This window comes from Schistocerca serialis, chromosome 2 (assembly GCF_023864345.2).
Source record: "Schistocerca serialis cubense isolate TAMUIC-IGC-003099 chromosome 2, iqSchSeri2.2, whole genome shotgun sequence".
In the NCBI taxonomy this organism is placed as follows: domain Eukaryota; kingdom Metazoa; phylum Arthropoda; class Insecta; order Orthoptera; family Acrididae; genus Schistocerca; species Schistocerca serialis.
In genome coordinates this window covers 630,092,130-630,116,324 of record NC_064639.1, presented here as the reverse complement: position 1 = coordinate 630,116,324, position 24,195 = coordinate 630,092,130, and the positions used below count along the sequence as shown (strand labels likewise).

At 42.4% G+C, this 24,195-nt stretch overlaps 1 long non-coding RNA gene across 1 annotated transcript in view; it reads left to right on the top strand.

Annotated features, from left to right (window-relative positions):
* The window catches only part of LOC126457703 (uncharacterized), a 40,597-nt gene extending 24,117 nt beyond the window's left edge, over positions 1 to 16,480 (top strand). Inside the window, exons 2-3 of the long non-coding RNA XR_007585510.1 lie at positions 11,035 to 11,334; positions 16,093 to 16,480. This is a non-coding gene — a long non-coding RNA (uncharacterized LOC126457703). The remainder of the gene's footprint in view (positions 1 to 11,034; positions 11,335 to 16,092) is intronic.
* The last annotated feature ends 7,715 nt before the right edge of the window (positions 16,481 to 24,195 follow it).

Genomic DNA, 24,195 nt, shown 5'->3' with positions numbered 1-24,195 from the left:
AGAGTAGGTTACCACCAGTTTTTTTTCCAATCGTATTCATATGAACTGATGTTCCATTTCTAATGAGCAAACCTTCGAAGTGTTGTTTATTTCTATTATTGCAAGAGCGTAAGAGACGGTAACTACATTTAATATATCAACAAAAGTTTTTTACATTACTAATTAGCAGTACCTGTTTTAATAAAAAGTACTGTGCAATGTTCCTTAGGACAAGCATGCTTTTCATATTTGTTCGCCTCGACTCTCAATAGGTGTCCTTCCTGTACAGGAATATACGTAGCGTACGAGTGAATGTTACGGCTCACGAACGACGACATATGAAAGTTTGGGTTTCGGTGATCCGCACACAGTCAAAGCTGTTGGGCGACACTGTGCTTGAAGTGGTCTTGGTTCGACACAAATTTTCACTTTCGTCATCCCACTATACAGCCGGTGGTGGTTCATATTCGTAAAAGCGAATACATTTCCTGCATTTTTACAGTAGTTTTGTCGCCAAAAGCTGCTATTACTAATAGCATTTGTTGAGTTGGTCGGAGAGAGGGAGGGGTGTGAATAGCAACCATGAATGGTATTCGAATAAGAGTAAAGCTTTGTGTGGCACACCAGGTGGTGAATGTTTTACAATTACAATTTTTTTGTTTCGTTTACACGCCTTGTTTCACATAGAAAATGCGACCAGCAAATCTCCGTTGTGATGAGGCGAATCAGTACATGTAATTAACGTCAGTAAAGTGAATAATAAATTAAATGAAATTTACGCTCATCGGATGCAGATGACCATCTCCTGAATATGTATTAGCTTACTCAACAATAGAAATCATAAATTTGCTTTTCTCCAGGAAATCCTGGAGTTGAAAACAGAAGCGACCAACATTAAAGCGAAAAAAGATGATTTGGCACCAGTACAGCGTGCTGTCTTAATCATGGGTCGTTGCGATGGCAACACGAACTGAGCTTCTCCACATACTCTATTTCTCAGATATCAGAATACAACTGATAAAAATACATTGAACCTCTGTAAATGATATGCGGATTTCCCTGGACCTACACGGTAGAAATATGAAAAGGCATTTAGTTACACGATGACCGAAACAAACTATCAGCAACTCCTGTACAAATCATCAGCATTTCAGCTGTACTGTGATAAAATTTTGGCATTATTTGAAGAAACAAATTTTGTTCATCGGGATTGTACCTTATTCGTGAAAAATTGATTTCTAAACGTTTTGAGTAACTTTTAGTAGTGCAGAAATACATTTTCTTCAGAGGATTTCATACTCACTTTACATATAACTGACTTCCGCGCTTTCCGAATTACCATTAGCAGTTTTATGTAGTTATGTAACACCAGCCAGTTTCAATAACTGGCGCTAACACGTGTGGTACATCAACTCAGCAATACTGCAGTTCGCTGCGTTTGTTTTCTCTTGGCTGCTGAGTTGCATGCTACCACAGCACACAGAATACTAATTAAAAAGAATTCAAACTGTATGATAACCTTCGATGTTACGAGCAGTACTTAAGACAACTGTTAGTGGTTATATATATATCGCAGGGAGCAGCGGTACAGCTTGCCGAGTACAATGAAGGTCGTTCTGTTGCTTGTTGTTGGTAAGTACTGTCAGAATGTATCGTATTAATATTCAATTACGATAAAGCCTTTTCTTTTTTTACCTCTTTCGTTAAATAATTTTTGAAATGATGATTACTCTAAAAGAAATAATTCTATCATCGTTGTAAAAATGCCCATTTTCACAGTCAGCGAAGTAATTGTTATAACCCAGCCTGCTGCGTGTGTACTACGAAGACATTTCAATTACATAAGTGCTACCTGTCGTAGACACCCACGCTTGAAGGACATGTAACACGTTAAAGAATGGGGTCTGAATGAAGAATTTAAGAGACGACCTATTAGGCAGAGCAACCTATTCATAGTGTTTGCTGAGGAATCAGCTGCTTGTGCAACACAGTAACTGCAAAACCTTCCGGTCGAGATACACAGAATTATACTTTGTATATAGGGTGACATGTTGGCTTTCATACGAGTTTGTGGAAGGAGACGGGAGGCGAAAAACATTGTATGATGTTAAAGAATTAAGAAGAGTCGTTGTAATTTCGTTAAAGTTGCTAACTAACTAAATATGAAACGTAATGAGCACATAAAAACGTGTTATATTAAGTGCGAACGAAAGTTTTCGTCTCCTGGGGAGAACCGTATCGAGAATAGCGCATCCGAAGTTAAAAACAGAGTGTACCTTTCTGAAATTTATTTGCTAATCAATTCAGAGGCTAGTGTCATAGTCCAAAGGACGCCTGCGCAGATATTCAGGATGTTTGAGGAAGATGACGATATTCTCGTAAATAGCTGTTAGTTAAAATAATAATGATGTTCTTTTAAGATTATCGCTAAAGTGTCTTAAACAAGTATCTTGTACCTGGCAGTAGGCAGGCGAATGTCATGTAGCACAATTTGAGATTGCTCCGCAGAATCGATTTCGTGTTACTGGGGTAATACTTAATATAGACAACCAAATAGACCCGACCCCCCACACAGTACAAGCTACGTATATACGATTCCTTACTGCAAGATAATAGTGTTGTTTCGATGTAATGGTACGAACTGTTCTTTTTCGTGCAAAGTAGAGGGCTTTGCTGGATATATAGCATCCATGAAAACACAAAGAAAACGTGTTTCATTCACTAAGTGGTCGAGCAGGCTCGGTCTCTGAAGCCTTGTTGTTGTAGAGTTTGGTTCCCTTTCATTATTCTTTATATCATACATTTTATTCTGTATCCTGAATTGTGGGGGCGGTCTTTGAAACATCCAACCCATTGTAGAGCCAAGTTATTTTCTTCCACAGTCCAGAAGAGCTGATAGTGGAGCAGACGGATTACCATTTCGCAGGGTATTTCCACACCCGGTGTATGCCTTGAAAGCTGGGGAAACCTACTGAAACGTTGATCGGAAGTAGAGCATTGGAGCGATGTTCAGTTCATTTTTCCTAGGACAGTACGTTCTGGACAAAATTTTCGAATCGTTGGCCGTGCTTAGTTTTTCATACGTGATTGCGAGAATACTCGATGGCTTGCTTGAAGCTTGCTATCGCCGATTCAGGTTGTAGTGGAAAGTGTATTATACTTCAGTTATACCGAATTCATGTGCAAAATTCGAGTGTCATGTGACGCTGTCTGCAGTGAAGAGTATCTTAATGGAGGTACCTACCCATCAAACTGGAGGCCAGGAAGCCAGCAAAGGTTATGACATGTCATATTACTCACTTCCAGTCAATAGAGAAAATACATAATGCACCCAAAATGTGTGAAACAAAAGCTGCTACTTGCTTCTATTATTTACTGTATATGTAACGCTACTACGTCGCATGCTAATTAGCTATTACACTTCTTTCTGGCTTGGTTGAAATAAAGGATTGAATACCGGGTAGGGCATTCGAATGGGAAGATTTTAAATATTCACACAAAACAGGGATTTAAACTAATTTTAATTATTTTCATGCATACCGTATAGACAAGTGGAAATTAATAGTTTACCTTCAAAGTTGTCTTTTTTTTCCTGATTTTGCTATCACTCACATTGCATCCTTGGTCTAGCACACGTTATCAGAGTCTGAGGTGAACCAGCACACGAAATTATGTAGTATCTGAAATAGAACATTGTTTATTTTTTGGAAAATTCATTCGTTCAAATCATTTCCGATTATTGTATGGTTTTCCTGGGGAACTTTGGACTGAGATAACTCCAGAGAAATAAGCCTGGAGCCGTTAAAGCTGGCAGACGGACGGCTACGGAATATCGCCATTCCTCCTGACGATGCATGCGTGTCTGGCCAAATCCAACGACACTGCAGTTTGATCCACCATCCTACTGCTGGAAGAGACAAGGTTCTGCACAGAACCGTACAGCTGATTTTCGCGGTCTCCTTCGTAAAGGCGACACACACGATCAATGATATCTTGCGTCCGGCTTGTACGTATTTACGCGAGCACCTCTTTTCTGTGTAGTGCTTCCAGTGGCTTCAGAGTCTGTCGCCCAAAGGCAGATAGCGTTTGGAGATGCCGCTACACCTCGTGGAGAGTAAGTTAAACTCCCGGTGGAAGACGCGTGTTCAGCTCCTAGAAAATATCTGAATTTTAATAATATGCCAATACAGCACACACCCGCTCAGCACTTGTCCCAGTCCCACAATCCTCATCAGGGAAACCATTTAGTTCCTACACCTTTCCGTTTGACTGCCTCACCCTGGATTTATATACACTCCTGGAAATTGAAATAAGAACACCGTGAATTCATTGTCCCAGGAAGGGGAAACTTTATTGACACATTCCTGGGGTCAGATACATCACATGATCACACTGACAGAACCACTGACACATAGACACAGGCAACAGAGCATGCACAATGTCGGCACTAGTACAGTGTATATCCACCTTTCGCAGCAATGCAGGCTGCTATTCTCCCATGGAGACGATCGTAGAGATGCTGGATGTGGTCCTGTGGAACGGCTTGCCATGCCTTTTCCACCTGGCGCCTCAGTTGGACCAGCGTTCGTGCTGGACGTGCAGACCGCGTGAGACGACGCTTCATCCAGTCCCAAACATGCTCAATGGGGGACAGATCCGGAGATCTTGCTGGCCAGGGTAGTTGACTTACACCTTCTAGAGCACGTTGGGTGGCACAGGATACATGCGGACGTGCATTGTCCTGTTGGAACAGCAAGTTCCCTTGCCGGTCTAGGAATGGTAGAACGATGGGTTCGATGACGGTTTGGATGTACCGTGCACTATTCAGTGTCCCCTCGACGATCACCAGTGATGTACGGCCAGTGTAGGAGATCGCTCCCCACACCATGATGCCGGGTGTTGGCCCTGTGTGCCTCGGTCGTATGCAGTCCTGATTGTGGCGCTCACCTGCACGGCGCCAAACACGCATACGACCATCATTGGCGCCAAGGCAGAAGCGACTCTCATCGCTGAAGACGACACGTCTCCATTCGTCCCTCCATTCACGCCTGCCGCGACACCACTAGAGGCAGGCTGCACGATGTTGCGGCCTGAGCGGAAGACGGCCTAACGGTGTGCGGGACCGTAGCCCAGCTTCATGGAGACGGTTGCGAATGGTCCTCGCCGATACCCCAGGAGCAACAGTGTCCCTAATTTGCTGGGAAGTGGCGGTGCGGTCCCCTACGGCACTGCGTAGGATCCTACGGTTTTGGCGTGCATCCGTGCGTCGCTGCGGACCGGTCCCAGGTCGACAGGAACGTGCACCTTCCGCCGACCACTGGCGACAACATCGATGTATTGTGGAGACCTCACGCCCCACGTGGTGAGCAATTGGGCGGTACGTCCACCCGGCCTCCCGCATGCCCACTATACGCCCTCGCTCAAAGTCCGTCAACTGCACATACGGTTCACGTCCACGCTGTCGCGGCATGCTACCAGTGTTAAAGACTGCGATGGAGCTCCGTATGCCACGGCAAACTGGCTGACACTGACGGCGGCGGTGCACAAATGCTGCGCAGCTAGCGCCATTCGACGGCCAACACCGCGGTTCCTGGTGTGTCCGCTGTGCCATGCGTGTGATCATTGCTTGTACAGCCCTCTCGCAGTGTCCGGAGCAAGTATGGTGGGTCTGACACACCGGTGTCAATGTGTTCTTTTTTCGATTTCCAGGAGTGTACTTGTATTCTTTAACGGCACTTCTCCAAGTTTTATTTACTGGTTTACATGCAAGTCGCAGAAACTATGAAAGGTCGCAGGTTCGAATCCTGCCTCGGGCATGGATGCGTGTGATGTCCTTACGTTAGTTAGGTTTAAGTAGTTCTAAGTTCTAGGGGACATATGACCTTAGATGTTAAGTCCCATAGTGCTCAGAGCCATTTGAACCATTTTTGTAAACCTTTAGTTGTCACCTCTAAAGATGAATCTAAGATCGCGAAAAGATGTCTTAGTCCTTTCCTATACAGGCTGAGGCATATAAGACAGATCATTCCAGAAATAATAAATACAGCGAGGTGTCGTTTGCGCCATGCTACAGCAAACAATGTGGCAAATTTCCGGACGTTCGAAAGCAATTTTTACTGTCCATAGTGGCAGAATTACGACATCGACTTTGCTTCTCACTAATGCAACTATAAAATTTTTTCTGAGTAATATGAGAGAAGCGTGCATGTGAACTTCAGCTACGTAACATGTATGGGACTTGATTAAATGGTATCAAAATAATAGCGTCGTGAACCTTTGTTCCACCACCATGAGAAGAGGTTCCACTAATGTTTGCCCTGTTATACCAAACGTAAGCAAACACGTAATTCAGGTGCGATTCGTATGTTCATTATCACGGCTGTCATACCAATTGTCTAAAATGTTGAACTTGAGCATTGCTAAACGGTATAAAAGCAATTCTGTAGAAACAATACTGCAGATTGAATTTCATCTAGAGTTAACTGCTGCATTGGCCCATGTTAACGGCACTTCATACATTCGGGAGTCACCGGTGTGTCCTAATTGATCCTAATAGGTCACCAAGTGCTCTATTAAGAGGATTGATTACAAATGCCAAATGGGAGGGTCCCCCTCTACTCGTCACTGCAATGAACGTAAAGTGTGTTCTCAGTCTTTTTAAAATGTATGCTATGTATTCAGCAAACCCCTTTACGTTCCTTGAAAAATGGTAATTCATACCATTATTATTTCTTTGATTTCCTGTTATATCGAAACTAATCCAATGAGAAAAGGGGATCTTGCACTTTTTGTTGATTTGGCGACAGAACCAAGTTCGATAGGTTAACTACACGTTGGTAAAACTTTTGTTTGTAGTTTGCTTTTAAAGGAGTACTCACATTTTAATCATAGACAATGTCCTGATCGGCCGCAAAAATACATAATGAATAAGACCACTTCGGTCTAGGGCGCTGCAGTCACCGCTTCAGACATGGACTGTGCGGCTGGTCCCGGGGAGGTTCGAGTCCTCCCTTCGATCACGTGTGTGTGTGTGTGTTTGTCCTTAGGATAATTTAGGTTAAGTAGTATGTAAGCATAGGGACTGATGACCTTAGCAGTTAAGTCCCATAAGATTTCACAGACTTTTTTTTTTTTTTTTTTTGAGTAAGACCAATTACAGGTTAAGTCATTTTCACAAGATCTGATGAAGGCAACAGTAATGTACTATTGAACAAACGTCATTATGTGGATAAAGGTAATGATTTCTTGAATACCATATTCTTCCACGTCCTTCTTAAAGACTGTATTAAATTATTCAAAGAGAATCTAAAATGAATAATCAATTCATGCAAAACCACATTCTATGATTTTTAAGGAAAACTGTTAAGTCATGTGATCCAGTGCCCCTATAATGTACGGGATTCCTAAGCAGCATAAACAAGGTGCTTCTATTCGTCCAGTTGTATGATCATAGACGGCAACATCTTACAAACTAGATACTAAACTGGACACCTTAATTAAGAGCAGGGCGAAATTTAAACCAAAGAATGCTATTTCAAATTCTGTGGGCCTTCTGAATAATTTAAATGTCATATCTGTCTCACAAAGTGATAAATTAGTATCCTTTGAAGTCTTTAGTTCGTTTTTCAACTACAAAATACAAAAGGTGTGTTGTATTTTCTAAGCGTTCTACCAATAAAAAATGTTCAAATGTGTGTGAAATCTTATGAGACTTAACTGCTATGGTCATCATTCCCTAAGCTTACTCACTACTGAACCTAAATTATCCTAAGGGCAAACACACACACCCATGCCGGAGGGAGGACTCGAACCTCCGCCGGGACCAGCCCCACAGTCCATGACTGCAGCGCCTCAGGCCGCTCGGCTAATCAAACGCGGTGCTCTACCAATAAATCGCTGTCTTATATATCTCTCAACTGCCGTCGATGCTACTTCTTTGAATATCAGCTACATGTAGCACAATAAATAGCTTTCCAGCCAATTTACCATCCAGATTATCAATCAGTATATTTTTATACGAATGCGTTAAGGGCACTGACGTTATTTGTTTTTAATACAGCTCTCTTTGGATATCTATTTTGAAGGGTCCCTTTCACAGGCATTTCTTCTTCATATCGTGATTGCTCAGAGTTGAAAACAAAATCCTTACTGAAGAGTGAGATAAGTTTGTTTATCTAATCTAGAAAGTTTCTTGCCCATTCCGCAGGTTGCTTTTCATCGACAATTTGAAACTTTGTTTGAAACTTCGTTTCCTTGCATCTTCCAATTCTGTAGCACTGTTTGAGGTTATGCAACCATCGACTGCTTCTCTTGAAATCACCTGTAACCCGTGTTGTGGCCAGTTTGAGGTGCGTAACGTAGTAGTCCGCTATCACGTACATAGTGTAAACTGTAGCGAGTATCCTTAAAACGCGTAGACACCAGGTCTTGTGACTAGTGCACTTTGTCCTCCCTTGAATATCCGTAGCTCTTCTGATGCTCTATATAGTCATACTGCTGTGGACTCATTCTAAATATGTTCATTATTGCTTTTTCACTGTGCTGCGGATGATCATCCATGTTGTTGTTGTTGTGGTCTTCAGTCCTGACACTGGTTTGATGCAGCTCTCCATGCCACTCTATCCTGTGCAAGCTTCTTCATCTCCCAGTAACTATGCAGCGTACATCCTTCCGAATCTGCTTAGTGTATTAATCTCTTGGTCTCCCTCTACGATTTTTACCCTCCACGCTACCCTCCCGTACTAAATTGGTGATCCCTTGATGCCTCAGAATATGTCCTACCAACCGATCCCATTTTCTAGTCAAGTTGTGCCACAAACTCCTCTTCTCCCCAATTGTATTCAATACCTCCTCATTAGTTATGTGATCTACCCATCTAATCTTCAGCATTCTTCTGTAGCACCACATTTCGAATGCTTCTATTCTCATCTTGTCTAAACCATTTATCGTCCATGTTTCACTTCAATACATGGCTACACTCCTTACGAATACTTTCTCTTCTTCATAAACGCTTTCCTTGCCATTGCCGGTCTACATTTTATATCCTCTCTACTTCGACAATCATCAGTTATTTTGCTCCCCAAATGGCAAAACTCGTTTGCTACTTTATCTCATTTCCTTTTCATGTCCCTCGACTCTTACAACTCCCATCTGCTTTCTGTACAAATTGTAAGTAGCCTTTCGCTCCGCGTAATTTACACCTGCCACCTTCAGAATTTGAAAGAGGGTATTCCAGTCAACATTGTCAAAAGCTTTCTCTAAGTCTACAAATGCTATCAACGTACGTTTGCCTTTCCTAATCTTTCTTCTAAGATAGGTCGTAGGTTCAGTATTGCCTCACGTGTTCCAACATTTCTACGGAATCCAAACTGATCTTCCCCAAGGTCGGCTTCTACCAGTTTTTCCATTCGTCTGTAAAGAATTCGCGTTAGTATTTTGCAGCTGTGACTTATTAAACTGATAGTTCGGTAATTTTCACATCTGTCAACACTGCTTTCTTTGGGATTGGAATTATTATATTCATTTTGAAGTCTGAGGGTATTTTGACTGTGTCATACATTTTGCTCACCAGGTGGTAGAGTTTTGTAAGGACTGGCTCTCCCAAGGCTGTCAGTAGTTCTAATGGAATGTTGTCTACTCCTGGGGCCTTGTTTCGATTTAGGTCTTTCAGTGCTCTGTCAAACTCCTCACACATATCTCCCATTTCATCTTCGTCTACCTCCTCTTCCATTTCCATAATATTGTCCTCAAGAACATCGCCCCTATGTAGACCCTCTATATACTCCTTCCACCTTTCTGCTTTCCCTTCTTTGCTTAGAACTGGGTTTCCATCTGAGCTCTTGATATGCATGCAAGTGGTTCTCTTTTCTCCATCCATACACACAATTTTGTTTAGTAACCGCTCCACACGCTCCTTGGACAACGTTGGTCCTTTGTTATGTTTCACTTGAGAAGGGAAGTGTCGGACGGGTTCCCTGTGCGACAAAGATAATGAACTAAATGACTCGAAATCTGTTTCAATATTTTTTTCACTTGTTTATCACGCATCGTCATCATCGTACTCCTCATGTACATTGCCCCCACAGTCGAGCGTATACGGCAACACGCGTTCCATTCAATCACCTTCCTCAACTGCTAATATTTCGTCTGTCACTTGTTCCTCACTCTCAGAAATTCCTTGGTTTTCTTTCTGGAAATGTCAGCTCCGGGAAATGTTGTTGTGGATACAATGCAGTGTTTGCTTTTTCTATCAACGACATTACTCTGCTCTGGGGCGTCGGCTAATCAGTTCAACTATGCTCCTTCGCCTCATGGTGGGCTCATCATTGGTTACCTTGAGTCCCGCCCCATGTGGCCATTAGGAGTTAATATTGTGGGTGCATGGTAAACAATAGATGCGGCAGCGAATGCCAAAAAACATCACTAAACTTTTCCGGCCTCACGTTCGAGGAGCTCAAAGTAAGTTCACGTCAGCAGAATTTGGGTTAAGTTATGAAAGTAGTTTCAACATTCCAAGTATGGATTCATATGTTTTTTATTCCAGTCTCTGATCACAATATCATTTCTTTTGACGATGACCGGTTTCAGTCAGTAAGGACCATCCTCAGATCTTTTCTGGATCATATCCTAAGGTGATAAGGCCATAGATATGGTGTGAAAAAGATCTGAGGATGGACATCATGTACTGAAACCGGTCATCGTCAAAAGAATTGATATTGTGATGACAGACTGGAATAAAAAAAAACATTTGACAGTTTTGGATCACTGTTCGTATTCGCGACTATGTCGCAGCTGGTGCAAGTATGGATTTCCTACAGGAATTATAAAATACAATTTCGGAATAGTTCTTCAGGAACACTGGAATAAACAAGTAACGAGTGATGTTGTGCTGTTGTTATGAAAATCTCTATATAAACGTGCAATTCACTGAATATAAATTTTTTAAGCATCAAATTGTCTGTCAGGATCGGCGTTGCTTCGATAATTAATTTACATCACAACTGCCATCCCGTAGACGATATTCGCTACAGTGTGTATGTTTTCTGGTCTCTGCAGCCCTGGTCGCCGTGGCGCATGCGCGCTACGGCCCTCGGGAGTCGCGTTACCAGCCCACGGAGGACCGGGAGCAGCCGTCAACGGCAGAGAGGCGGCACAGTCCCAGAGCGGTCCGGCGCCGCTCAGAAGACGACGGTTCCGCCTCGTCAGAGTCGCAGGAAATGTCGTCCACGGAGCTACCGTGCCCTAAAGTTTGTCCACTTATCTACGCACCAGTGTGCGTCGAAGACATCAACCACGATTACCACTTGTTCGATGATGAGTGTGAGGTGCGCAAGTGCGCCTGTGACACAGGGTTCGGTAAGTTCTTGGAATTTAAATGAAGTTTTTTTACGTGTGTGATTGATGAGATATCGACGGACTGTGCGTTTACTTAGCGCTGGATTCCAATGTCAGAATGGAAATACGAGTAGCCAGCAATGGGACTCTACATATTTATGCCTGCGAAATCATTGAAGGAAGCACTGTTCCTCGTACTTTGCAGTGAAACGGCAGGAAGCTTTCTTCGCTCAGTCCACGACTTCCCATCTTATGGTTGAGCTTAGAACTCATTCGGATTATTCGTCAGAACTGTCTCTGGAACTCGCTGCATCCACTTGATCTACTTATTTTACAATAATTTATGAGCGCAGTAGATGTCTTTCATGGTACTGACATACCGCAACTTTGTATAAAAGTATGTTTACATAGGATTTGTTTTATATCCGACAGGAAAGACACTGTGAGGCTTAGGATCAATACTCTTGGAACAGGGTTATGTTAATCGTTTAATTTTTTTCTTACCGTTCTGATATCTGCCCCCAGTAGCTAACTAGCCAGCACGACAGAGTGTCCATCCTAAGTGCCCGGGTTCGATTCCCGGTTGGGTCGGAGATTTTCTCAGCTCAGGGACTGGGTGTTGTGTTGCCCTAATCATCATTTCATCCACATCGCTGCGAAAGTCGCAGAAGTGGCGTCAAACCGAAAGACTTGCACCCGCCGAACGGTCTACCCGACGGGAAGCCCTAGTCACACGACGTTTACATTTCCTCGTTATGATAAATGCGTTAATTAGCACGCCATTTCCAAGATTCTGGGAGGCACTGGCCCCGAATAGAATACGTGCAGTGGTTACCGACGAGGGCCGGTGTGCGAGTCAGCCTGGTTGTAGTTTTTAGGCGGTTTCTCACATCCGAGTAGGTGAATACCTGCATGGTACACACTATCCACCTCATAGACACTACTGACAAACATTTAGAAAATGTTGACACACTGGCACACTTTTCACCTGGATACCACCAGGTGTAGACAGACTGGTTACACAAATTCCCTCACGAGGTTTGGTGGGTGGGGGCTGTCGGAGGGGGTGGCAACAGGAAGTGCGTCCCGCCGCCATTTTTCTGTACGGCTAATTTTTTTGTTATCTTCCGTCAGGAGAGTGGTTGGATGAGACTCTACAGGCTACCCTATCCTGTGCAAGCCTCTTCGTTTCCGAATAACTACTGACACACCAGTTTAACATGAACTGTGATTGTGACACAACGTAACGCAGGAAGAGTGGAGCTATACTGAAAATTGATATGAGTGATGCAAAACTGCTGAATTGGTGGCTGAATGAAATGCCACTAATTAAAAAGCCAATGACTTTATTTGATTCGTTTCGGGATATGCCAATCATCAGAGAGTCATGATCATCTAGCTATTCAGAGGATAAAGATATGCATAAAGATTGATACAGCCTTATCATGTCTGCCATGGCAGCTGTATCAGTTATAGCTTCTCTCTATGCATTTGAATACCTAGATGACCATGATGATGGATATCTCTCGAAACGATTCCAATAAAGTCATTGGTTTCTTAACTACTGTAATTTCGTTCAGTGACCAATTCAACAATTTTGCAGTATTCATAATAATTTAATATCAGTCGAAACCTACGGGCTGTTCTCGTCTCTTGGTTCCCTCTCGCACTTCCCTCCAGTACAACGTTAGTGATCTCTTGACGTCTCAGAATGTGTCTCATCGACCGATTTCAGTACCTCCTCATAAGTTACATTATCTACCCGTGTAGTCCTCAGCATTCGTCTGTAGTATCATATTTCCAAAGCTTGCATTCTGTTTTTCTTTGAACATCTCATCGCCCACTTTTCGGTCCCGTATGAGGCTACATTCCAGAGAAATGCCTTCAGAAAACACTTCCTAACACTTAAATTTGTATTAGGTGTTAACAAATTTTTCTTCTTCAGATACGCTGTTCTTGTTATTGCCAGTCTACATTTTATATCCTCTCTACTTTGGCCATTATCAGTTATTTTGCTGTCCAGATAAAGGCGTTTTTAAGAATTCCTAAAAACAGACATGGTGACGATCCTGCAGCAAAATCAATTCGGAATACAAGAATCTCTCTGACAACAGCTGAGTAAGGTATGCAGATATGACCTGCTACTGATAGATGAAAATTTTTACCGGATTGTGACACTAAACCATTTTATGAGCTTGTCCCGAGCGCTTGCCTTTACCATTTCGTCAATCCGAGGGCGCTTCTAGGACCGACCAAAGCTTCCTTACGTCATACTATGTACGACCCTGTCTCTCGCAAATTTATTTATATTTCCGCCACAGTGTTCCAAAGACACAAACGTATTCATCGTCAGTGTTAAGATAGGCATTATGCCAGTCGAAGCTTTTAATATCTTTTGGTTACGATGTCTGAAGGAACAGACACTGGTGGAGATTTTGCTGCTCTACTAAATTTACGAAATTTATTCTAAATTGCGCAATCATTCTGACATTAGCTACGTTAGGAATAAATATATGGCACATGAGAATTTGTGCCGGACCGTAATTCGAAACCGGATATAGCGCTTGTAGCAAGCGCCCTTCTGAGATGACCCGAAGGGTCAATACTGTCTCGCTTATTCTCCTATTTGTGCAGAAAAATACTGTTCCACGGGATCGGCTTCTACCTGGTTTTGCACTCCTCCATCAGTATTGTGCAACGATGACTTATTAAACTGGTAGTCTGGTGACATATATATCACGAACAAGAAAATATCATTTATTCCTCCCGATCTCTCTCAGTAAATTGTGAACAAGTGGCTATAGAAGTGTGTGAATCATGGCGCTGACAGAATCTCTCAGTTTTTGTCACAGACTGATATTCACTACAGCTGTGAAGAATTTTGTTGGAACTGACGCGACTTGAAAACTGATCCGATTTTGTCTAGTCATGTCGCCGCGAAAGACTCGTTGTTTTCAGTAACTCTTCTCCGTATTTTAGAGGAATTTTCATGCAGAAATTCTACTTTTTACCACATCAGAAAAAGACTAATTGTTTATTAAATCAGTTAGTAATCTCTGCGAATGACATGCTTGTTGGCATGTGTACAATGTCGAGATACAACGGAACCATCTTTCCTAAAGCAGATATACATGAGAACAAAGATTGATAAAAAAAGTTTCGTAACGTATCAAACTTTCTGCGCATATATTTTTTCCCCGAGCACTCCAAAGTTCTGACTATATTCACTTCGTGTTTTACAGTTAATGCTAATATTTTGTATTTCGCACTGGTAATAGGTTAATCTCCTGTTGTCTCGACTGTAGAATATACGTTTTTCTTAGTCATTTCGCTGATGTATGTGTACAGTAAAATCTTAAAAGTTTCGTGTGTGCAGAAATGTGTAACTTTAACAAAACACTTTATTTATTTTTATAGGTATAAACACATTTCGAATTGTAAGACGTGTTCTGTTACGATCTCTAAGACAAGCTTCGTTGTTTGTATGGTTTGTTGTACAGCCTGATGATACATCTGTTCTCTTGGTGAAATCGTAAACTACGAAATCGAAGACCACGTTGTTCCTATATCTTAGAATTGCTTTAACCTAACTAACCTAAGGACATCACACACATCCATGTACGAGGCAGGATTCTAACCCGCGACCGTTGCGCTAGCGCAGTTCCAGACTGAAGCACCTAGAACCGCTCGGCCGCAGTGGCCGGCTATACCACTGAAATGGGACGAATTCTACTGCTGGTACTCACTGACGAGTGCTTCGCTTTATCGACATGCAGTACATATTCAGGCCGAGTTTATTTTATAGAGGACCTATCTACCTCGGAATCTAGACGGCTAAGCCACGATCCTCTCCCTTTCCCTTTGACATACAACGTAGCACCGACGAGCTCAACTGTAGTCCCTGAATCATGTTACGACATTACGGCAGTACTGAAAAGGCTCTGACCCTTCATCCCTTTATGTGTTCAAATGTGTGTGAAATCTTATGGGATGTGACTGCTGAGGTCATCAGTCCCTAAGCTTACACACTACTTAACCTAAATAATCCTAAGGACAAACACACACACCCATGCAGGAGGGAGGTCTCGAACCTCTGCCGGGACCAGCCGCACAGTTCATGACTGCAGCGCCCGAGACCGCTCGGCAAAACATGCGCGGCTCATCCCTTTAAATATCACCATAGACATTCTCAAGAGAAAATTAAAGTGAAGATTGGACACACAGACACATATGAACAGTCATCGGCCTACGCTTCGTCCATGAAAGTAAGGGGGCCGATCAATCATGTAAAGACATAAAGAACCCGGAGCACTTCCGACCTGCATACATAGCACAAGTGTAAATAATGAACCGCCTTTGCACTAGCCTTCAAAACACAAGATACACAACAAGGCACACGTGCTAAGTCCAACGCTCTTCAAACATTTTCGTTATGGAATAAACTTGAGAATGTATTTACCGTGCAAGCAAATTTGGACGACTAAAAGCTCAGAAACAAGCTAGACACAGTTGTATTAATGGGGATGTGGTCAAAGGAATTCTATATTTGTGACAAGCTCTTGGGCATGTGGGGAGCCACTTCTTGCTAATGAATTGCTAACTTTCTCTATAATTCGCATCCAGAACATGATCTGGTCATATTGCAACAACAGCTGTGCGTGCCGTTAAGGAAATGCAATGGGAGACATTTATGTAGTCGACAGTAAGAAATCAGACCTTTAGAAAAGTTTTTCACAGTTACTAGCGTTATTAACGTGTCCTTCCTTTTATTTGTTACAGTTTACAAGTTTGTACCAAGGGAGATGTGTAAAGGACCAATGTCACCCTGTCCACTGCAGCCAAAATCTTCCCGGCGTCTTGATGTGGAGGAAGACGCTGAAATAGAAGACTCGTCCTCCAGCGAGTAACGTCCGAGTGGCTGTCCTGACGACAAGAAATCTTCGTAAAGTAGAAAAATGATTAGTGTGCTTAGAGGTACCAAGAAAATACGAGAGCAGAAGAACTTACCTCATGTACTCGCAACAAAACTACCTGAATAACCTCAGCAACGTTTCTGCTTTATTGATTCGACCACCAAATACAATAAATCAAATCAGATTTTATTTTATATTACTTGCTATTTACATAAATTTTTGTGCCCTTTTTTATCAATTTCTTATTGTGTAATAAATTGGCTACAACCCAAAGGAAGTTTCATGTTAAGTGCTGTTACATTTTTGATTCCACAACAAATTTATCTGCCTCTAGCATCTGATACTGGAAAGTAATGAATGAGCATTAATAAAGTCAACCAAATTCGGCCCAGTCAAGCTATACATTCAAAAACGCTGATTTTATATCACAATGATAAACGGTTTCGTTGACAACGTACTGCAAAATTAAAAATAAACCTGTTAGTAATAAGTAGAGGTTGTATTAATTTTCCTGTCTAAACCCTAACTAAAGGTAAAAAGACTGAGCACACCTCTGAATAACACATTCTCTGCAGGATGCTGTCTGCAAAACACCCTGGTGAAATGCGTTGACGCTTCGGTTGCGGCAAATACCTATATTGCTTTACCAAAAACCGTTTAAATAATTAAGTTAAGATGAAACATAGTTAGATGTCGAATAATGTTTATCAATGGATGAGATTTATATCTAAATGGCGTTAAATAACGCATGTCGAATCCAGGAGTATAGCCATTCTTGACAAAAGCAGTCTTTTCTAGCACTTTGTGGCGTTATTGCTTGGGCAACGTTTTTGTGTGACTACGGTCACTATTTACGTTTGTATTTCTTCAATCAGTCTTAAAGACCAGCACTGTTAGCCTCCAGCGTGGTTTTCAATAACTTCTTTTTTGCCGTATGATGATATGCAGAATTAACGGTAGGTAAGGTGGCATCACTAGGTGTGCAGGTTTGAGGTTTCAGTTAATTACAAGCTAATTGAGAACGAAAATCTTACTACAGAAATATTTTATCTTAAGCTATCAAACTAATAATAAAAACATCCAACTCAAAATAAAATATCCGTCATTATGTGGCTACGATTTTGAGTGACTCTCAACTGGAGGTACAAAACATTCCAAATTAAAATTAATGTAGTACATATATTTGATACTAAGAAATGAATGTGTGATTCCCGAAATTATTTTGTCAAAGAAACTGATTAATGGCATTGAAGCTTTATTACATTGTGGTGTGCTATAATCTGGTAAGACAGACTCAGTTTAATTCCATACATTTATAGAACCTCATTAATATACAATTCCGGAGCCAAAAAGGAGTAGAAAAAAAAATATAAATTGTGCGCCTGGAAAGATCCGATAACGGCATATACCATCTATAGTATAGTAGTTGCACTGATAATAGTCCACCGACAGATAACGTAGTGGTAAATCTACCTGAGCAGCGCCGTATGTGTCTACCCTTTAATACGAAATGCTTACAGCAAGAGAGCTCAGTGTCGTTCAAACGTGTGAAGCAAGCAGGCAACCAAGCCACGGAGTCCGACTCGTGTTTCCTACAGCCAGCTGAGTTAATTTGAAAGGGGCCCAACTGTGGCATTCGGAGTGACGGGATGGTACTTTCGGAGAATTGGCACACAGGTTGAACGTGCAGCTTCAGTTGTGTAACGGTGCTGGTATCAGTGGTCACGTGACTATTCTCAGACCCTTAGACGAGATTCTCGACGTCCACGCTGCACAGATGCCCACCTTCATCGTCGTATTGGCTAGCAATGGCAGATCGTAGACTCACCACAGCACAGATAAGAGGAATTTTGATCCCAGATGTGTCAACACTAAGGTGCGCGTCATATATCTTGGCGGCCGAGTTTAGGTTCGTTCTGCGCATTTGACGTCACAAATCACAGTCAGCCAATGAACAGAGAACGACGTTGCCAGATCTCGACTGCAGTGCAGAGCACGGACGAGTGTCTTCAATTTTAGAAACGTTCAGTCATAAATGAAGTAATTGAACAAAAGCAATGTCCTGATAGCAGACTTTCTTTTATAGAAAGTTTGGAAAAAGCATTCTTTACACCAATTGCTTCATATTCTATTAACTAATTAAACCAAACAAACAATAAGCCTCCTAATTCAGGCGATAGCAAGGAAAGGTGTTTGTATCAGTCTCACGAACCGCTTTTTCGCAATAAAGAACAGCGGTAATTGTTTATTTCCTATTGTACTTCGACGCAACGTGAGTTATTCATAGTCATCCCAACAGTGTTTGTCGGTATTTTGCAGACGTTTAGAGTGCTCCAGGAGATGCCAGAAATGAGTAGCTTCGTTGGCGTAATGGTTAAGGTGTTGGGCTGCTAATTGGAAGATTCTGAGTTCAAGGCTTGTTGCATACTATATTTTATTTATTTAAAAACAATAGCGAAGTGTCTTACTTAATGAATTTTATTCGTTTGAATGTAATGTTTTGAAATTTCCTGTGCTTCATTATAATCATAATAAGTTTTCAGTTTTTGTAATTTTCTCCTCCAATATTTCTTTTCACAGCAATTAAAAACAACGAAAAGGCACACATACAATATTCATGTTATCCGTTTTGTTTGTATGTCGCCTCTTCCGCAGTCGCTGTTTTACTATTCATATTGAGATATATTCTTTTGCGGCAGTATTAAAAGTATTATTTAGAGCAGAATTTCGGCTCGTACGTTGCCGAGCTATTTGATTGTCTGACGGAATTCTTTGCTTCGCTGCTTTGGCAACATCATATTCAATGGTTTCGTCGACTGATCTATGTTTTGGCAAGTATTTGCTGTCCGTTGTGACAAAAACAAAATGTTTGCGCACTGTGCCTCACTGGCAATATATTTTAGTTTTATGTTTTATTACGTCCAAAATTCAGTTTTGTGTACTTCGCCAACTTCGTTTTAATCAGAACGTTTTAGAAAAAAGCGAAATGACTCTGGTATAAAGAAAGTTTTTTTACAGTTGCTAAAGATAGAATATTTCCCAATTTATAAACACTGTTTATGTTATAAAGGGTGTTCATTTTATGGGGACATTGAAATCTCTTGAAAACGACACACAGAGCCAAAAGAAATCCTAGTGAAAATTAGTTCCTCCCGGAAGGGGACATCCAATTATAACAAATTTGACTACAAATTCGTCGAATTTGATATCATTGGATGCCCCCCTCTGAGACAAAAAAATTTAGTTATAAATTTGTTTGATCCGATGTGTAGATTTGCGGATATTTCAATGTCTCCAATTAAAATGAACACTCTGTATAGTTGGAACCATGAACGACTGCGGTCGATTTAAGGCTCGTTCTACGCACCTAACGTCACGCATCCGCTGACAGCCAATGAGTGTTCAGTAGTTTTCAGAACGGTCTGCTGGGAATGTCTTGGCGAGTGCGAGTGTTAAATGTGATTGTACTTATTCTTTGGTGAATTTTTATCGCATTTGTTGCAAGTTGTCATGGCTGATAATGGTGGTAAGCGACAAACTCTCCATAAACAGGCGAGGGACATAATTTACCGGATTCATGCTTTTTTCAAGCGCGAAGCAGAAAACGGCTGACCTATCACGGATGTGATCTCAGGAACGCACTGCAGAAGCGACAGGCGTTAGCTTGAGAACCGTTCAGCGGATTGCCAATGAAGGAAAGTTATCTACGGAGACCTGTGGAAGCCCACTTTTCAGATCGCCAGGAAAATATCGCACTCGTGAGAGGACTGTAACTAATTTAGATAATTTCGACAAAGATGTTCTAAGACGAGAAGTGCTCAACATGTACAACACAGGCGAATTTCCTACTGTAAAAAAAATCACTGTGAAAATGCGTGAAACCATAAATTTTAAAGGTAGCATGACTTCAATGAATAGAATACTTAAAAACATTGGATTCAAATATGTACATACAAATGACGGAAGAAAGTTTTTAATGGAACGTAGTGATATCGCTGCTTCAAGGGCACAGTTTTTAAGACGTATTATTGAAGTAAGAAAATCCGGGAATAAGAACATTTTTTTCTTGGACGAAACATGGGTGAACCAAAATCACACAAAGAAAGCGTGTTGGAAAATGAGTGATGGTTCGGGTGGGTTTAAAGTACCAGTTGGTAAAGGTGGACGAATAATTGTGCTTCACGCTGGTTATGCTTCTGGATTCATTCCAGAAAGCAAATTAGTGTTCCGGGCAAAAAAGAGAAATTCAGGGGATTATCATTCCGAAATGAACTCTGAGACAGTTAAATTGTGGTTTAGGAATCAGTTTCTCCCTTACTTGCCTGCAAACTCGGTGATTGTAATGGACAATGCGAGTTATCACTCTGTTGTTGTTGACAAGACACCCACAACAAGTACAAAAAAAGCCGATATCATGTTATGGCTTGCAAGTAAAAATATTCCACATACTGCCAACCAAACTCGTGCTGAAATGTTGAATCTTGTAGTGCTTCATAAGCCTCGCACAAAAGTTTATGAAATCGATTGTATTGCACAGGAACATGGACACACAGTTTTGCGTTTCCCACCGTACCATTGCCAATACAATCCGATAGAGTTAATTTGGGCACAAGTGAAAGGGTATGTCGCAGAACGAAACGTGACATTTAAAATTGCCGATACAGAAAGGCTTCTGCACGAAGCACTTGACAGAATTACTTCTTCTGCATGGGCTGAATGTGTTCGGCATGCACAAAGGCTACAGGAGGAGGACATGGACAGGGAAATTGTAATTGACAATCTGCTTGAACCCATCGTCATAACTCTAAGACCTGATGATTCGGACTGCGACACTGACTACAGCGATGCAGAAGACTATCGCAGCGATTGACAACAATGAAGGGTAAGGCACATACACAATAATACTCATGTTCTCTTTCTTGTGTTTGTTCCACAGCTGCAATTTTACCAATGGGATTGAAATATATTCCTCTTCTGCAACTGTAATAAGCGTCTTATTTAGATCAGACGCGTTTTTCTCTTTTGAAGCATCTTCATTGGACAGCATTTGTCTCCCCCATTGCCAAGTCACCTTTCGTAGTTTTATGCTGAGGTAACACAATATTCAACGTTTGTGTCGGCCGATCAGTGTTTTAGCAAATAAATGCTTTTTGTGTGTGCCACACACAAAAATTATATTTGACATAGCTCAGAGCACTGATACACAGTATATTCAAGTCCTAATGTTTTTGTAAGTCCACAGTTTTGTTTAACGTATTTTGTGTACTTCCTTTTGATTGATTGAAGTGCTTTAAAATAAAGTCAAACGCGCCCGGTGTAAATAAAACTTTTATTACAGTCGCGAAAGACGGAATATTTCTCAATATTACATACGACACCAATCTGGCACTTAAATTAAATGAGATGTTGTTATACAGTAAATTTTATATGAAATTTAGGTATCTTGTCCACATTTCATTCTCAACATTGTGGTAACTACAATTGAACATACGGAAAGTATACGCTATGAACTTTACCTCTGCAAACTCTTCAAAATTTCGTGCAATGGTTTACTACATTTAATGCTGCAATATAACTGCGTTGAAAATCGAAACAAAATTAAGTCATTTATGGGGGGAAGGTACCAGTCAAGAAGATGTGTCAAAATCAAATTTTTGGGCCAAATAGTTTTTGTGAAATCGAATGATAAGTGTGTCAATGCAGTCGGAACACTATGTGTCTGCACAGGCGAGCAGTGCAGTGGTTACAAAATCGCGCACGGCGTGGAATGCGGGGAGCACGTCTCTGTAGCAGCGAAAGGTTTAATGCGGCCGTGGTGGCTTTACTTCATAAACTGCGCGCTCCCCCATAAACTTAAGTTTGAGAACTACACTGCTATGGCGCTGCTTCTCTTGGCGCGTACAACTGGCAACGCTGCAATCTCCCGCGTCTGGGCGGGCATGCGCGAGCCGCTAAGATAAATGAATTGAACTATAACTGTTGCGAACAGATTATTAGCATTGCGATTACAGGCAGCCACACCTCTAGCCCATCTTCCACTCACACCATAGCATCAATGCGCACGGCTCGACGGGTGCCGTCAGCTATACTTGGAGTGGCGTGCCATAGTCTTCAGAAGCTGATTCTGGTTGTATGAAAGCGATGGTCGTGAGAGCGCACGGCGTAGACTTGGTGAGCGGTGTGTCGTTGAGCGCTTTCGTACAAGGCAGGCTGGCCCCTACCTCAGGCCCTATGGTCTGACGTGCGACGAGCTACAGCCTTTCGCGTTTACGGAGGGGACTCTAACCAGTGCTCGGTACATGCAGAATGTTTCGGACCCGTTCACTTGCCGTTCTTGCATCAGAAAGGTGATGTATTCTTCTGACAGGATAATACTCGCCCACACACTGCCCGTGAAAATTAACGTGCTCTGCAAGACGTATAGCGACTTCCCTGGCCAGTCCGATTTCCAGACTAGTCTCCAGCCGAGCGTATTTGGAGTATGATGGGACGAGAAGTGACACGTGAGACTCATCAAACGACAAATATTCCAGAACAGGCTAAGCGCACATGGCATAACGTATCCCAGGACAGTATTCACCATCTGTGCAATCAACTGACTGGCAGAGTCACTGCCCGCATTGCTTCCCGTGGAGGCCACGCCACGTACTACTGATATTAGCGTGGGTCGATACCTGGTACCTCATAAGCGCTTGTGCTATTAATCTGTAAATGTAACTTCATTTATTCCATAAGCAATATTGCAACAACACATCTTGATTGAACTGAAAATGTCTAAAAGCGTGTTGAGCGGTGCGCGGCTCTTGTTCGTGCCATCTATTGCTTGGCTGCTTGTCTTTGAGGTGCCGCCGTCTCGTTTCTTATTCGATTTACTGGCCTCACTAAGTTGCTGGCTTGCTTGGTAGTGAGTGGCAGCAGCAGCGCTTATCGATAAGTGCACTGTCGTACTATCTCTGGAGCGACCGCTAGTATTTCGGGTTCGTTGTCTGTCGGCAGTGGAGTTGGGACGGAGCACCAGTGAGGTGCGGAGAGCCAGTACTCGCCGACCGCTGGCGACACACATGCACTGTCCGACGGAAGGAGACTGGAGTGGGATTGACCGTTGGTTGGTCGGTCGGTCGGTCGTCTCATCGGGCGACGTGTATTTGGTCTTTTGACAATTCCTGGGCCTCGTCTGTTGGTAACTTTGTCGGATGTGGGTCGGTTCCTTCCTTGTGCAGAGATGTCGGGTGGCCAGTGGGCAAGCGTTACCTCTGCATGGTTGGGTCCGAGCTAGTGTGCCCAGGTCGCCGTTTCTCCGAGTTCGGAACGGCCATGGTGTTGAGTCAGGATGGAGCTCCAGGGAGGTCCGGATAGCTATGTCTCGCTCGACCGTGGCTGACAGGCATGACATGAGTGGGGACGATGTTGAATGTTCGTTCGGTCGGTCGTCACACCGGACGACGTATTCTGGTCGCCGACCGCCTCTGGGTTCTCTGTACGTGTCGACTTGTGATCCGTCCTTGTCGTTCCACGGGGATTGCTTTTAGCATTGTTCGAGTTCTTGTGGAAGTGTTTTTGTGGAACTGTGTGTGGCTTGTGTGATTTCGACAGAGCAGTTGATTTTAATGCTGTCTGCGTACTGGAGTATGCAAGCGGTTGTTGGGACACACCAGCAAGGAAGTCTCCGCGGTGAGATCATCAGCGTAGTTTTCCGCAGTATGTTTTTCCTCGCCGTATGAGGCTGTCCGGCTCGGGGTGTAGTCCGACAGCTCTTGGTGTTTGTTCGTATTTTTTAGTGGTTATTGTGCTTATCTATATTTAGACGCCAATATTTGAAGACGTAGCGCAGCTGGTATCTTCGTCCTCGCTGACATTTTCCGTTGTGGTGCCGTAGATCGGCCGGAAGGGAATTGAATAAATTGTTGGTCGGTCCTTCAGCCGTCCCTGGGTTGAGTTGCCATATGTTTACTTAATTTTATTCTTGGCT